A 13,928-nucleotide genomic window follows, 5' to 3' on the forward strand; every position below is an offset into this window, starting at 1 on the left:
CGGTTAATCAACCACTTAACAATCTATACTTAATTTATTTCACTGATTATGATCATAAATAGGGGCGAAGCCAAGGGGTTAGTAGAGGTTCCGGTTGAAAATTTTTCTTTTGAGTATTTTTATAATTTATAAAATTTTAAATTAATAATGATAAAATTACATTTTAATCTCTAAAATAATAAAATTATATTTTTACAATAATAGAAATATACAAATAAAAAATTGTAGACATGGAAATTGTGTTTTTTACCCTCAAGGGTTTGAACAAAGTGCGTAAGTACATAACAGTTTTTGTGTGTAGCTGAAAACGAATAATTGCAACTTTCTAGGTATAAATGTTGTATCATATAGTGGACCGACCATATAAATGGCCTTTTTTTTTTTTTTTTTGCAGAAAACATGCATCTGGTCTCACTCTCCCTCTCTATATAAAATAATTTCATGTCCTTGTCTAGAAAAGCAATTTCTTTTCTTTCTTTTTTTTACTTTTCTTTTGCTTTTATGAACTTTTACCCAAGCTATTATTACCCCCATACAATGCTCCAAGATTTATTTATTTATTTATTTTGTTACTTATATATACACTGTAATTGTGGTGAGATCTTCTCTTTTCAGCGTTAATGGAAATCAAGAATTTAGATTATTTATTTATATCAATTTTAGTATATTAACAATTCATATCGAGCAAAAGTTGACACCTCATTTAAAATGATGAAATCTCCAGTAGATTGGGATTTTTTGTCAGTATAACTATGCATGCAGTCATGCAGAGCAAATACCTCTTAATTTCTCATATTAAAAAAATCAATACCAAAGTTTTTACAAAAAAATAATGGAGATAATATTATATATGTATATCAAGGCAGAATGATCTCTTACCATATAGAAGTTTTTGCTAGTCTAGAGAGAAAATGGGATTTACACTTTTGAATCCATCCCCTTGTAAAGATCTATACAAACAGATGGGAATGGAGTTCTTGTGGCTGTATATTGAAATCCTAATCATGAAAATTATAACTGCAATCTATTAGAAACTATCGCCGGATCACGCTTAACAATCCGAGCTAACCATAACCATATACTGTTTCTCCGGTTTCAATGCGCTTTCAATGGGAGAAAAAAATTTGGTGGAGAAAGTCCAACCTGCATATGTTTCTTCGGTTCTGTTTTTGTCAGCTTTCTGAATCAGGTGAAGCAGTTGCTACGAGTCGATTTGAAGAACTTTGCCACAGCCTGATAGAGATTTTCTTCCTCAAAGGGCTTCGACACATCCATCCATCCTGCATTTAAGGCCCGCATCATAGGTGGCATGAATCACATCAGCTGTCATGGCTAATATAGGGACATGCCACTCACCCTTCCTGCCTGAATCTTCATCCATGCCTCCGTTCATCTGTTCGTTTGCCTTGCTCTCCATCATTCGAATTGGATGAGTTGCCTCAAAGCTTAAATAAAAATTCAAGGTATTATTAACATTCCAATTTATATGACTCAGATGTAAATGAGGTTTTCGGGCAGAAAAACAAATAATCAGAAACGAACCATGTGCTACTAATTTCGATCCCAATAGCCATAATACAAGCACGTACACATATAGATGAAAGTAAAAGCACAATATCATAAGCGAAAATGGTATACATACCCATCCATTTCTGGCATCTGAATGTCCATGAAACATGCATAGAAACAACATGGAAGCTGAAGCAATTTAAGTGCAGCTTTTCCACTTTCCCTACATTCTACAGCAGCTCCAAACTTCTTCAATGCACCTGCAAAAACTCTTTGATGTGCCATATTGTCATCGACTACTAATATTTTCTTCCCGCAGAGTAGACCCTGAAGGACCGGAGATCCATTCAACATGTCTTTTCCTGCCTGCCTCTTCTTCCCTATCCCCAGCACCTGTTGAAGACAAGCAACCGCCATACTTGCCCTCATTGGTTTCATAATCACAGTATCTGCAAAACCTGCTGCCTTTGCTTTCTCGAGTTCCACATTCGTAATATTTTTTGCGAGTAAAATCACCTTAGGCAACTTAAACAAATGTCCATTCTGTTTTCCCTCCAACATTCATAAGCTCAATCCACCATCCTTGCTAGAGAGTCATAAATTTTTCTCAACAAGAACTATATCTGGCTGGATTTTACTTCTGCAATATTCAATGAAGTAACAAAGTTAAAACATTTTGATAAGATGAATAGAAGGAAACATGTTATTTTCCTCAATAATCTAAACAGAATTTTCAACAGAACTTTCTCCAAAATAGTATTCTAAGTTGGAATTCAACTTACCCACATGTACAACCATTTTTACTGGATGCAGAAACTGCACTCTTGATACTATTTGCAAATTTAACCAGAATACCAAGCCTCTTCAAGTTTTACCTGGTTACAGCAGCTCATACTGGTTTTCCGTCAACTACTATTGCTTTCAGTCCTTTGAAACCAGAAGGAAGTTCTACAATGGATTTTTTCGTATCATTATACGAAGCTTTGTTACACCTCTTGAAAACAGTAGTGAATGAGAATGTGCTTCCAACTTGTGGCCTACTAATGAAGCTTATATGACCACCCATTAACTCAACCAAACACTTGGTTATGCTCAAGCCTATACCAGTGCCACCATAATTTCTCGAGGTTGAACTATCTGCCTGCATAAACGGGGTGAAAACCCGATCCTGCACGATTAAAGGGATCCCAATGCCAGTATCCTCTACAGATACCATCAAAGTGAAACCCCGAGAAGCTTCATCTATTGTGTTTATTGGGGCATCATATCGTAATTCTTCGTCGACAACTAAGTGCCTGAAGGAATCCCAACTGTTCCGCTCATCAGCTGCTTCATAGCCGGTTTTAAACTGGCATGCACTTGATATCAGCAAACCTTCATCTGACCCTCCATTCAAACAAGTTTCCACTTTAGTGTCTGCCACAGGCTGTGTGCTTTCAGCTAGATGGACTTTAACAAATATGTGTCCTCGTTCTGTGAACTGTCAAACACACATGTTTACCTAGTTAAAAGAAATTTTACGAGAGCAATAACTAGTTATTTTAGCAAATAAACTCCATTAATGCCAAAGCCTCCATCAATAGATACCACTTACTTTAACAGAGTTCCCAACAAGATTGGTGATTATCTGTCTGAATCTCCCCAGGTCCCCCATAACCATTTCCGGAACTTTATCAGAAACAAAGACTGCCAGCTTCAGTTCCCAAATAAATCACCATGTTTGAGTCATTGTAATGCATGAGGAACATCCCCGTTTGATGTCAACAACCCATCAAAACAGAGAAAGGACCGAGTTAGTTAGAGCATTATAAACCAAAGGGGTTTTTCTCGTGTCCTCGTAGGCATCCCCTAAGCCTATAGGAACCATCTAACTTAAGAGAAACATACTGGAAAATGAAGCACTGGGTTTTCTATTAGTTTTGTCCCGACTTACCTCGACGCCTTTGTTTCTAGACTTCTCAGAAAACAAAGAGAGCACATTATCAAAGATCGATCGAATGTTGAAGGGGACCGTTTCCAGCTCTAACTTTCCAGCTTCAATTTTTGCCCTGTCAATCACCTCATTTATCAATGTTATCAATGCCTTTCCGCAAACTTGAGCGGTCTGAGCATAACCTCTTTGTGTTGAACTTAAATCCGTATCTAAAAGCAACGCAAGCATCCCTGCAACCATTCAAAAAACTGTCATCATTTATTTGGATTAAAAGGGGTAATTGTTAGTGCACATATATTTCACATAGAAAAACTTGAGGAGAGATGTGGCACATACCAAGAATACCATTCATAGGTGTCCTAATTTCATGAGAAACTGTTCCCAAGAACTGTACCCAGAGAACAAATAACAATCAAGTCATAATAAGTTTTAGCTTGGAAACGCATGGATAGATAAATCTTGAAAACCATACCTGCGATTTGGCAACATCAGCAGCTTCCGCTCGAACTTTTAGCTCTTGCATTTCGCGGAAATCATCCTCAACTTTAACAATGTGTATTACCGCACCATATAAGATGTAGCCAACTAATAAGCAGATTACAAAGAATAAGAACACATTTGTAAGGGCGGTCCATGATGTGGGTGCCTTCTGATGATATCTGCTCAGAACACCGAATTGTAAGTGCTTGTAGAAACAACTCCAGTCATTCTACCGAACTTCTGAAAGTGTAGAAAGTAGTCAGTATACACTTACCTACATATCATTTGATGCTTCCGGAACGGATCTCCAAAATCAAGCTTGCTTTCATGGACCACAGCCCAGTCACCATCTTGATTTTGGTGACCATACATGACCAAGGGATCTGAAGAGTTGGTAATATCGTATACATTGACTAGAATCGCCTGATTTCCAGCAAGTTGCCCGAGTAGATTCTCCACTAGGGACTCCACATCAATGGCTCCACCGAGGTATCTGTGTTCATTTAAAAGTTTGTTTATACCTAAGGAAAAACTATGTTTGCTGATTGGGTCTAGCAGGCCCGGTTATCCCCATTCCTAATCCTAAAAGGAATGTAACACATAAGGATCCATATATAAACATAGTATCTATTTAGATACGCTCGAATCACCCCTTCTCATAATGAGAATCTATATAGTCCTATTCTAGTCTGGTCCGGTATGGAATGACCTTATAATCATGGAATCGACTCGATCATTAAATTATAGATTATAAGTTTATAACCCAGCCCATTCCCATTTTGGGTCGAACAGATCTACTAATTCTTTGATTCCAGTTAGCAAAGAGGGACCTTGAACTAAAAAATAGATTTTAGAAGTTAACTGGATGCTAAACTAAAAAAAGGTACCTTGAGCCATTGCAATAATCAAGTTCATTGATATTCCTAGTATAGTAGGTGTTATCACAGATATAATCATTCTCAATTCGATGGAATTGTTTGATCTTAAAGGGAATCTTCAATAATTTAGCATATGAGGGGTTATTTCTTGATTTCATCTAGCCATTAATAACTTAATTATTTTCGGATAATAGTAGATAAAAACAACACTAGTAAGGAAAAGAAATAGTAATATTTACAAAAATCATTGTTATGAATGTGTATATATATATAAACATTTATTTCAATTAATATTGTAATTTGTAAGACAATGAAGTCTAGTTCATTAGGAAGAAGCATTCTAATATTAAGGTTCAAGTTTTCTTTCTCACCATGGTCGGATTTGATATTCATGTGATTCATTTATTTGTTTAATTTTTTTATTAGGGTCTATTTGTTTGCATATAAAATGTTTTAGGATTCATTGTTTTACAGTGTTTATTTGTTGAAAAATAAATTACCAAAGGAAAACATTCTCCAGAAAAAAGGTAAAGGAAAATGTTTTACCATTTTTTTTTTCCGTAAGACATTTTCTAAACTGATAAGGCTCTGTTCACTGTCCTCCTTGTCGAGGAAACAAAAAGGGGAAGCTTTCCGAGTAACAAAGGGGGAGCTCTCTTCACTGTCAAAGAAAACAGTCCCTTATATTTCAATTTTATATTTTTTATGATTTAGTCCCTGAAATCCAATTTTTTACTATTCTACAATATAATTCCTCAAAAATAGATTTTCTTATTCTATACTTCAGTCCTAAACCTTGTTGTGTACAATTTTGCAAAAAAAATCCATTTTTTAAAATTTCTAGATTTTATAATTTAGTCCTTACAACTAAAATTGTCAAAATTTCCAAAAATTAGTCCTTGATTTTGAACAATTAAACTTTCAGATTCCATTTTTAAGAATTGTAAATTCTCAAATAATGTAAATTAGTCCTAAAACCCAAGTTTTGAAATCTTTACAATTTAACCCCTATAGTTTCAAACTTTACTATTTTATGCTCAACTTTCCAAATCTTCATATTTCATAATCACATAATTTAGTTTCCACATCAATGTTTCAGAATTCACTACTCAAACCCTTAGAATTTGAAATTTTAAAATTTTACAATTTGGTCCTTACATTAATTTTTATTAAATTAAATCATTTTCAACTTACTCATCCAAATAATATTCAAAATAAATATTTATCACTTTCAACTTAATTAAAGATAAATTTATAGATATAAATTTATATTCCCTAAAGTACTGAAATTAACAATTAAACTTAATTAAGTAAATTAAGATTGATTAAATCTAAAACATTATTAATTAAAATATAAATAAGCTTTATGAAATAAACTCAATTAAATAATGAAAAGATAATAAATATTCTACATATTCATCCAAACACCAGAAAATATTCTACACATATTCATCCAAACACCAGAAAATATTACCTTTTCCAGAAAAGTAAGTCATTTTCTAGAAATCATTTTCCGAAGTCATTTTCAGTAAAACAAACAAAGCCTTAATTTTTTAAATACCGAATACAATGATATAAATTAAGATTTGTTTGATTATGATGTTAATATTATAAAATTATTATAGTCATATTTGGAAAATAACTCCAATTTTTTAAATCCTTGGCAGGTTAACAAAAGTAATATATTCAATGACTATATTTAGAGGTGGCAAACAGGTGATTGGGCTTTATTCGTATTTGGATTTTGTCAGGTTTGGAGTTTTTCGGTCTTGGATAAAAAATTCAAGTTTGGACTTTCTCGGGCTTAAATTTTTTCGGATTCAGGTTTTTTTCAAGCTCAAGTCTTTTCTGACTTGGAATTTTTTAAATTTGGATTTGGATCGAGTCGAACGAGCTCTAACAGATTCGAATATTTTTAAATTTTCTAAATTATAAATATTTTAATTTTGAATTAATAATTCATTTTAATTTTATACAATGACAACAATTCAAAATTATCTTATAAATAACATAAATTATATATATATTTAATAAAATTCATTAATATAAAATAATTAAAGTGATTATTGTATATAAAATTTGTTATTATATGATATGTATATGAATTGACGAAAATATCATTTGTTGTTTATTAATATATTGTATTGACAATTGAATAGCTTTTATCTTTCTTATTAGATTTATAAACCTAATACATATATTCTAAAATATTTATTCCAAAATCCAAACAAATTATATCAAGCCTAAATCCAAATAATATACCCATTATTACCTAAACTAAAATAATCTAATTATAGTCCAAATCTTAAATACAAAATAAAAAGAAATGAAACCTTATATCTAAATAGTTAAAATCCAATTTAAAATCTAATTATTAAGATATTAAAGTTTTAGTAATATTTTATGTATTACTATTTTTTGGGTACAAATATGTATTATGTAATATACTAAATTACACATAACTATATCTTTTATTATATAATCTATAATATAATAATAATTATATATATATACACTAATAGTTATATACTATATTATTATATTAAGTAATAGTATATCATCTATAGGTAACAATTAAAACAGACTTAACTAACCAAATCAAGCTAATTTAATCAAATTAGTTGATAAATTCAAATTTTCGATTCAATTTGGGTGGTTTCGATTTAAGGCGAGTTAGATAATCAGTTAATTTGGTGTTGGTAGTCCGATTTTTGTTTTAAAATTCAAAATTGTATAAACTAAATTAATCGACTTTACACCTATTAATATAATATATATTTAAACTCAAACTCAATACCAACTAAACTCAAACCTAAGTCCTATTTAAACTCTACTCAAAATCCAATCTAAATAAAAATAAACCCAGTCCAAATTGAAAAATTAATATAAAGATTAAATTGACATATTATGTCATTATATATTTTATATTATCATTAAATTTAAATTTGATAGATTTTAATCATTATTAATTTTATATATTTTTATACATATATAATTATAGTATTACAAATATTTTTATATTCAATTAATGTTGTCAAAAGTTCATTTCACTATATAATTTAACGTAAAATATATTATTAATTACTTGTTGTTAATAATACAATTTTAATATAAATATGCAATGCTTATGAATACATTTTCATAAAATAAATAATTATCATTTATTTATATTTCATCTTTATTTTAAATAATATCATAGAAACATATTAATTATTAATGTCTATGGTTGTTAAATTATAAACTCAAGCTTTTTTGGGCTTTATATTGGATTAATCTTGGGCTTGAGCCAAGCCGAGCTCAAGCTTAGGCTTTCTTAGGCCCGAATTTTCTCGGGCACGAGCTTAAACTTTCTCAGACTTGAATTCTTACGAGCTTGGATTAGCAGGAGCGAACTTTTGCGGCCAGGGCAGTTTTGCCAACTCTAACTATACTAATATATAAAAGCAAAAACAAAAATTCATTGAGAAAATGATAATGATCAGGTGTAGCCAAGCCGGCAATGGTATCAAACGTGTAATGTCAGTATAACCAAAGCAGCAACTACCCTAGAAACTTGGGAGAAAAACAGAAGATTTCTATATAGCATTAAATTTTCTGCTTAACTTATATACCTTCGAATAACTAACTTCACCACCCCAAATCAAAACCAAGGTCTAAACTATAAACATATTGGTTGAAATGTGCATTCTAGCACAATTTCATCGACAATAAACTCTAAACCTTTTTAGTCATCATCAACACTCTCAAATTATCTTGTGCAACTTTTTCATTCAACCAATAAATTTCAAAACTAAGTCAGACATATTCACTAACTCTAATGGCAAGAGCTTGCAAACAATAAAGTGGGATTCCAATTTAAAGATAAGGTGCAGGACATACCCTGCAGTGGCTACAATTCGCTCTTCCATAGTCGGTTTTGGCGGGAGCTTGGATTTGTAAACAGGGAATGTCAACACAACACCAAGATGATGAGAACCGAGTAGCCTGAAAGGGCTAGTTAGGACAGCTTTCCCAGTAGCCCTAGCCCTTACGATGTTTTCTCGATCCTCCTGCACATTGGCAGTCAATTCTAACAATGAAATTAAATGTAAAAGCCTAATAACCATAAACAGCAAAGTATTTACCTCCCCAGACATCATGTCAAGTGATTCAATGTAAGAAATAGTTTCTTGAGAGAATATCACAGGAGCGTATTCATCTCGGAGACGAGAAGGTTCTCTCTGCATTGTCTTTATTGTCCAGCCATGTTGCTTCTCAAATTTCTCCCTCCCAGAATGTACCACTGTTTCTGCATAGGCCACCCCACTAAGCAATGGCCTCTCGAAAGCAGCTCTAGCAGTGTACTCCGCAAAGGTCTCCTGCATTTCTTGCAAAATAAGCCACAACCAACTCATATGTCATTCAGGATTTTCAAGACCAAAACAAAATTTTACAAACCTGATCGATAGCAGATGGATTCTTGTAGTAATGGAAAGTGGCGACAAGAAGGGCTAAGGCATGAACATGGTTAACACTAACACTGAACTGATCCTGCAACATCCTCGCCCTTTGGTCACACATGCTACTTAGTACTTCTTCCCTCCTCACGTTGTTGTCAGCATCCATTTTTTTGTAGATCCAAGTGCTGATAAAACCCATCACCATTACCCAAAGCAAAATAAGTTTTGGTAACCAATCCCTGTTAGACTGAATAAATGTGTATCCTCTTTTGGTCCCCATTTGTTCATTCCCTTTGACAGCCACTGATTGGTGGTGATGGCTTTGCTGCAATTTAAGACCCATTACCAAATGCACAATACCATCTCAACTTGTTTTTCTTCTTCTTTCTTTGATACCCACTTCAAATCTAAGCTAAAAAACACAAGCAAACACGGACTCACCATACAAGGCAAGTTATCAATTCTCAGAGACAAGCATGAGTTTCAAAAGATGTAAAACAGCTCAAACTCCAAAAATATCTCATTATCTCCCTCAATAGAAAAATGAGGTTTTCTTTTTTCTCTTGCTATATTTAATAAAAAATGGGATTTCACAGAGGAACAACACTAATCATGTTAACTTCCAAGCATGAAAGTGGTGTTTTAGTTTAAAGCAACAAAGGCAAATTGAGAAGAGCACCTTCACTGTTTATTTTTTCTATATTAAAATCAAATCCTGCAAATTGACCAGCAACAAATCTCGCAGCAGAGCACAAAAAGTAAAGACCACAAATAAAGAAAAAAGAAAGAGAAAGATGTTTGGAGAAAGAAATGCGGGGGTCATTTTGAAAGGGAACAGTGTTTTGCCTGTACATTATAGTACCTTGAATAATATATATCTAAAGAAATAAAGTAGAAAGGTGTGTTTTTTTCTCCCTTGGCTCTGCTTTGATCTGTTCTTCCTTTTTCTTCTGTTTAATGCACATTTTATTTATGTATATTGTTTTCCCACTTTCTTCTTTGCTTTTCAAAGTAAAACTAAATCGACTTTTTAAGATTTTTGCAGATACGTTGTTGCCACTGTGTATCATAATTCAAAATTTATGAGTTTTGTGTTAGTAATTGGTAGAGAAAAAGAAGTTGGTAGAAATTTGAAAGAAAGAAATAGAAGATGTTGATGGAATAAGTTGGAGATGAGATGGGGGCCAAAACCACAATATTTCATCATTCTTGTATTCACACTTTTACGTTTTATCTTTTTTCTCATCTTAAGAATTCTTACCCCTCCCACTCGATGTGGATGTCGGCCATGTGGGCTTGCTGCTACTGAAGCCCCACAGGCATCATTTTCCCTAAAAACATGTAATCTTTCGGGATTAATTTCATACTAGGTCCTCCAATTTTAATTTGGTTCTAAATTTCACAATACTTTTATTTTGTGTTCCGGATTCCATTTGTTATATAAATGGTATATATCATGAAAAAATTAATTGGATTTCAATGTGCTATATATTTACAAAATTATTAACACTCATAAATTCCTTACCATTTTAAAATTACTGCTAAATAATATATTTATACATTATCACTTAATTTTGAAATTCAAATAAAAATCTCAATGGCTAACTAATTGGGATTTTTAAATATTAACATTATATAATTCAAGTTTTTCCGTGTTTTGGTTTGGATATTAAATATGAGCTTAGAAGTCAATTTATATTAAAAGAGGGTAATTCATAATAATTGTTCTTAAGCTTTGTTTAAATTTATATTTTAGTCATCAACTTTCAAAAGTTGCGTAATAGTCGCTAATGGTATTAAATTGTTACATTTTATCACTAGACTGTTAACCTCCATTAAGAAAACTAACGTTGCTCCTTATTTCAAAAGGTTAATAGTTAATACTATAATTAAAAATTATTTTGATATTTTAAATTTTCTTAACAATAATTGTTAAAAAGTCTTAAAATAAATTATAAAATCATATAAAAATCAATTGCAACAAAGAAAAGCCAAGAATTTTGCGGCTAATTTTATATCCAATCTCATCAAAAATTAGTCTTTGAACTTTCACAAAATAAAACATCAAAATACACATTCATTTTCATCCTACTCGTTTTTCATTTGCTTTGTTGTTTTACACATTCTTTATTTTCATCTTTCTTTACCCTTTTTTCTCCTTTTCATGCAAATCAACACTAGCTCCACTCTTCATAAATTATTAAAATAATATATATATATATATATTTATAGCTGAAAGTAAAATATTGACTTGAAATTCGATAAAACAAATAGTGGGTTTGGAGAAGAAAAAGAGCACTTCAGATTATAAAATTTTCCAAAATTGAAAGTTACTCAAAAACCTAATCAATCTAGTAAATAGAGTTACAAGAAAGAAATGATGGGTCTAGAATAAAAAAACTAGGGTACTTTGTATTATAAATTAAAAAAATTCTCAAATTTCAAAATTTGAAACTTACCAAAGAATTGAAGCTATATAATGGAATATTTCGCTCTTCTCTCTTGTCCTCTTCATTCTTAATATTTTCTCATTTATTTCTTTTCATAATAATTAGGAAAATCCTACAGATAGGCCATTGATGATAGAAAATTTTACTATTGTTAAGAATGAAAGTAATGTTTTAAGCCTAGATTTTGTTTCAAGTTAAGATTTTGCTTTGAGTTATAAATAAAACACATATACATTATTAATGATTTGGGAAGAGTGGAGCCAACGCCAATCTACATGAAAAAAGAGGGAAAAAAGATAAAAATGAAGAGAGCATAAAACAACAAAGCAAATGAAAAAATGAGTAAGATCAAAGTGAATGGTATTGTAAATCCATTAATAAATGAATGTCCACAACCCCCACAAATTTATCCTATTGTAATCCCTAAAGAATGTGTAAATTCGTTATCTTGTAAACTCTAAATCATTTATCAGGTACCTTAATGTTGGTCCTTAATAATTTGTAACTTATGGTACTTGAAACCTTATAAATAGAGGGCATGTGCAAGTTTATTGTATCTCTAAGTAAAAATTGAATCATCATTTTATTTCTTTATCTTTCTTTCTCTCTTAATCTTTGTATTCTTCTTTTAGTTTTATAATATGTTATCAGCACAAGCCTTTACAAGTTCATAGCAAAGTTCACGTCATTGCGACTATATATACCTTGCTCGTAAAGCTCCCGTTGAACTATATACGATATACGATATACGATATACGATATACGATATACATATCATTGTTGTAATATGTTCATTATATTTCTATAAAAGAGAAATATTCAAAGCATACAAATCAATTTTATATAAATATTATAATGATAATTATATATACATATTTTTTAAGGTTACTAAAAGAAATTTCAATTATTTCAATTTGTCTTAAGTTATTATTATGACTATTCCTCTCTATGCCAATATTTGACATACATATTATTATTCCGCAAATTTGGTATATATATATATATATTTGGATTGTTTTTCTATTGAGAATGCTTATTATTTTACAATTTTTTTTAGTGAGTATAATGTCAAATCTTGTCAAACTTGAATTTGCGGCCCTAGACATCTCAAGCAAGAATTATTTGTCATGGGTGCTAGATGTTGAAATTCACCTAGATGCTAAAGGTCTAGGGGTAGATGAGGAAGCATCTAATCAATACAAGGCAAAAGTAATGATTTTCATCCGTCATCATCTGCATAAAGAATTAAAAGTGGAATATCTCATTGTAAAATACTCTTATAAGTTGTGGAATAATCTGAAAGAACGATCATCATAAAACAATGATACTCTTTAAAGCTCGTTATGATTTGATGCACTTACGGTTGCAGAATTTTAAGATTGTAAGTGAATACAATTTGGAAATTTTCAAAATTAGTTCTCAACTGAAATTATGTGGAGAAAACATAACTGATGAGGATTTGTTAGAAAAAAACATTTTCAACCTTTCATACTACTAGTATGCTCCTGCAGCAGTAATACTGTAACACCCCAAACTCGGCCGAGTAGATTCAACCCAAATACAACGTGCCACATTAGCCATTGAAGTGACTTTCCGTTAACTCCCAACCTAACCTCCAACACACCACTTACTTACAGCATGAAATATGTTAAGTTATTACACAATAGCAAAATGTACTTATACATAGTATATAAAACATGCGAGCTTACAAAACAAATAAAGGAGTGGTTCACCTGTCAAATAGTAGAAATACTTAGGGGTATGCAAACATCAAATAACAAAAGTTCGCATAACAGCATTCAACATGAGTTTGCAACACATAAAGTATGAGTTCGCTCAAAAGCATAAGTTCGCATACAATAGTATAGGTTCCCTAAATATCAATAGTTCACATAATACTAAAGTTCGCAATATACAATATGGTTTCACAAATAAACAAACTTCGTAAACAAATGAATCATGCATGCAAGGGTTTTTATTCTTTAGTAGGGTTCATATAAGTAGAAAGACTATCTCTATCAAGGGTACGCATGTAATTTTTAAGGTTGTAGAAAAAAACTACTTAATAAATCTGACTCGCATATCATGACAAGAGGAAATACCCGTAACACTCATGCATGAATAAACATCAAACTTTATTCATAATAAAGGATAATAAAATGTTTCAAGACATGGTTCGCAAAGATAAACTTAAACTTTAAAAGAAATTATTTAATAACAGAATCAACTTATGATAAAT

The 13,928-nt window shown here is 31.4% G+C and overlaps 1 pseudogene; it reads right to left on the reverse strand.

The window, feature by feature from the left end:
• Positions 1–765: 765 nt before the first annotated feature.
• Positions 766–10,400, reverse strand: LOC105794323 (histidine kinase 4-like; annotated as a pseudogene).
• Positions 10,401–13,928: the final 3,528 nt, after the last annotated feature.

Source organism: Gossypium raimondii, chromosome 3 (genome assembly GCF_025698545.1).
Source record: "Gossypium raimondii isolate GPD5lz chromosome 3, ASM2569854v1, whole genome shotgun sequence".
NCBI lineage: Eukaryota > Viridiplantae > Streptophyta > Magnoliopsida > Malvales > Malvaceae > Gossypium > Gossypium raimondii.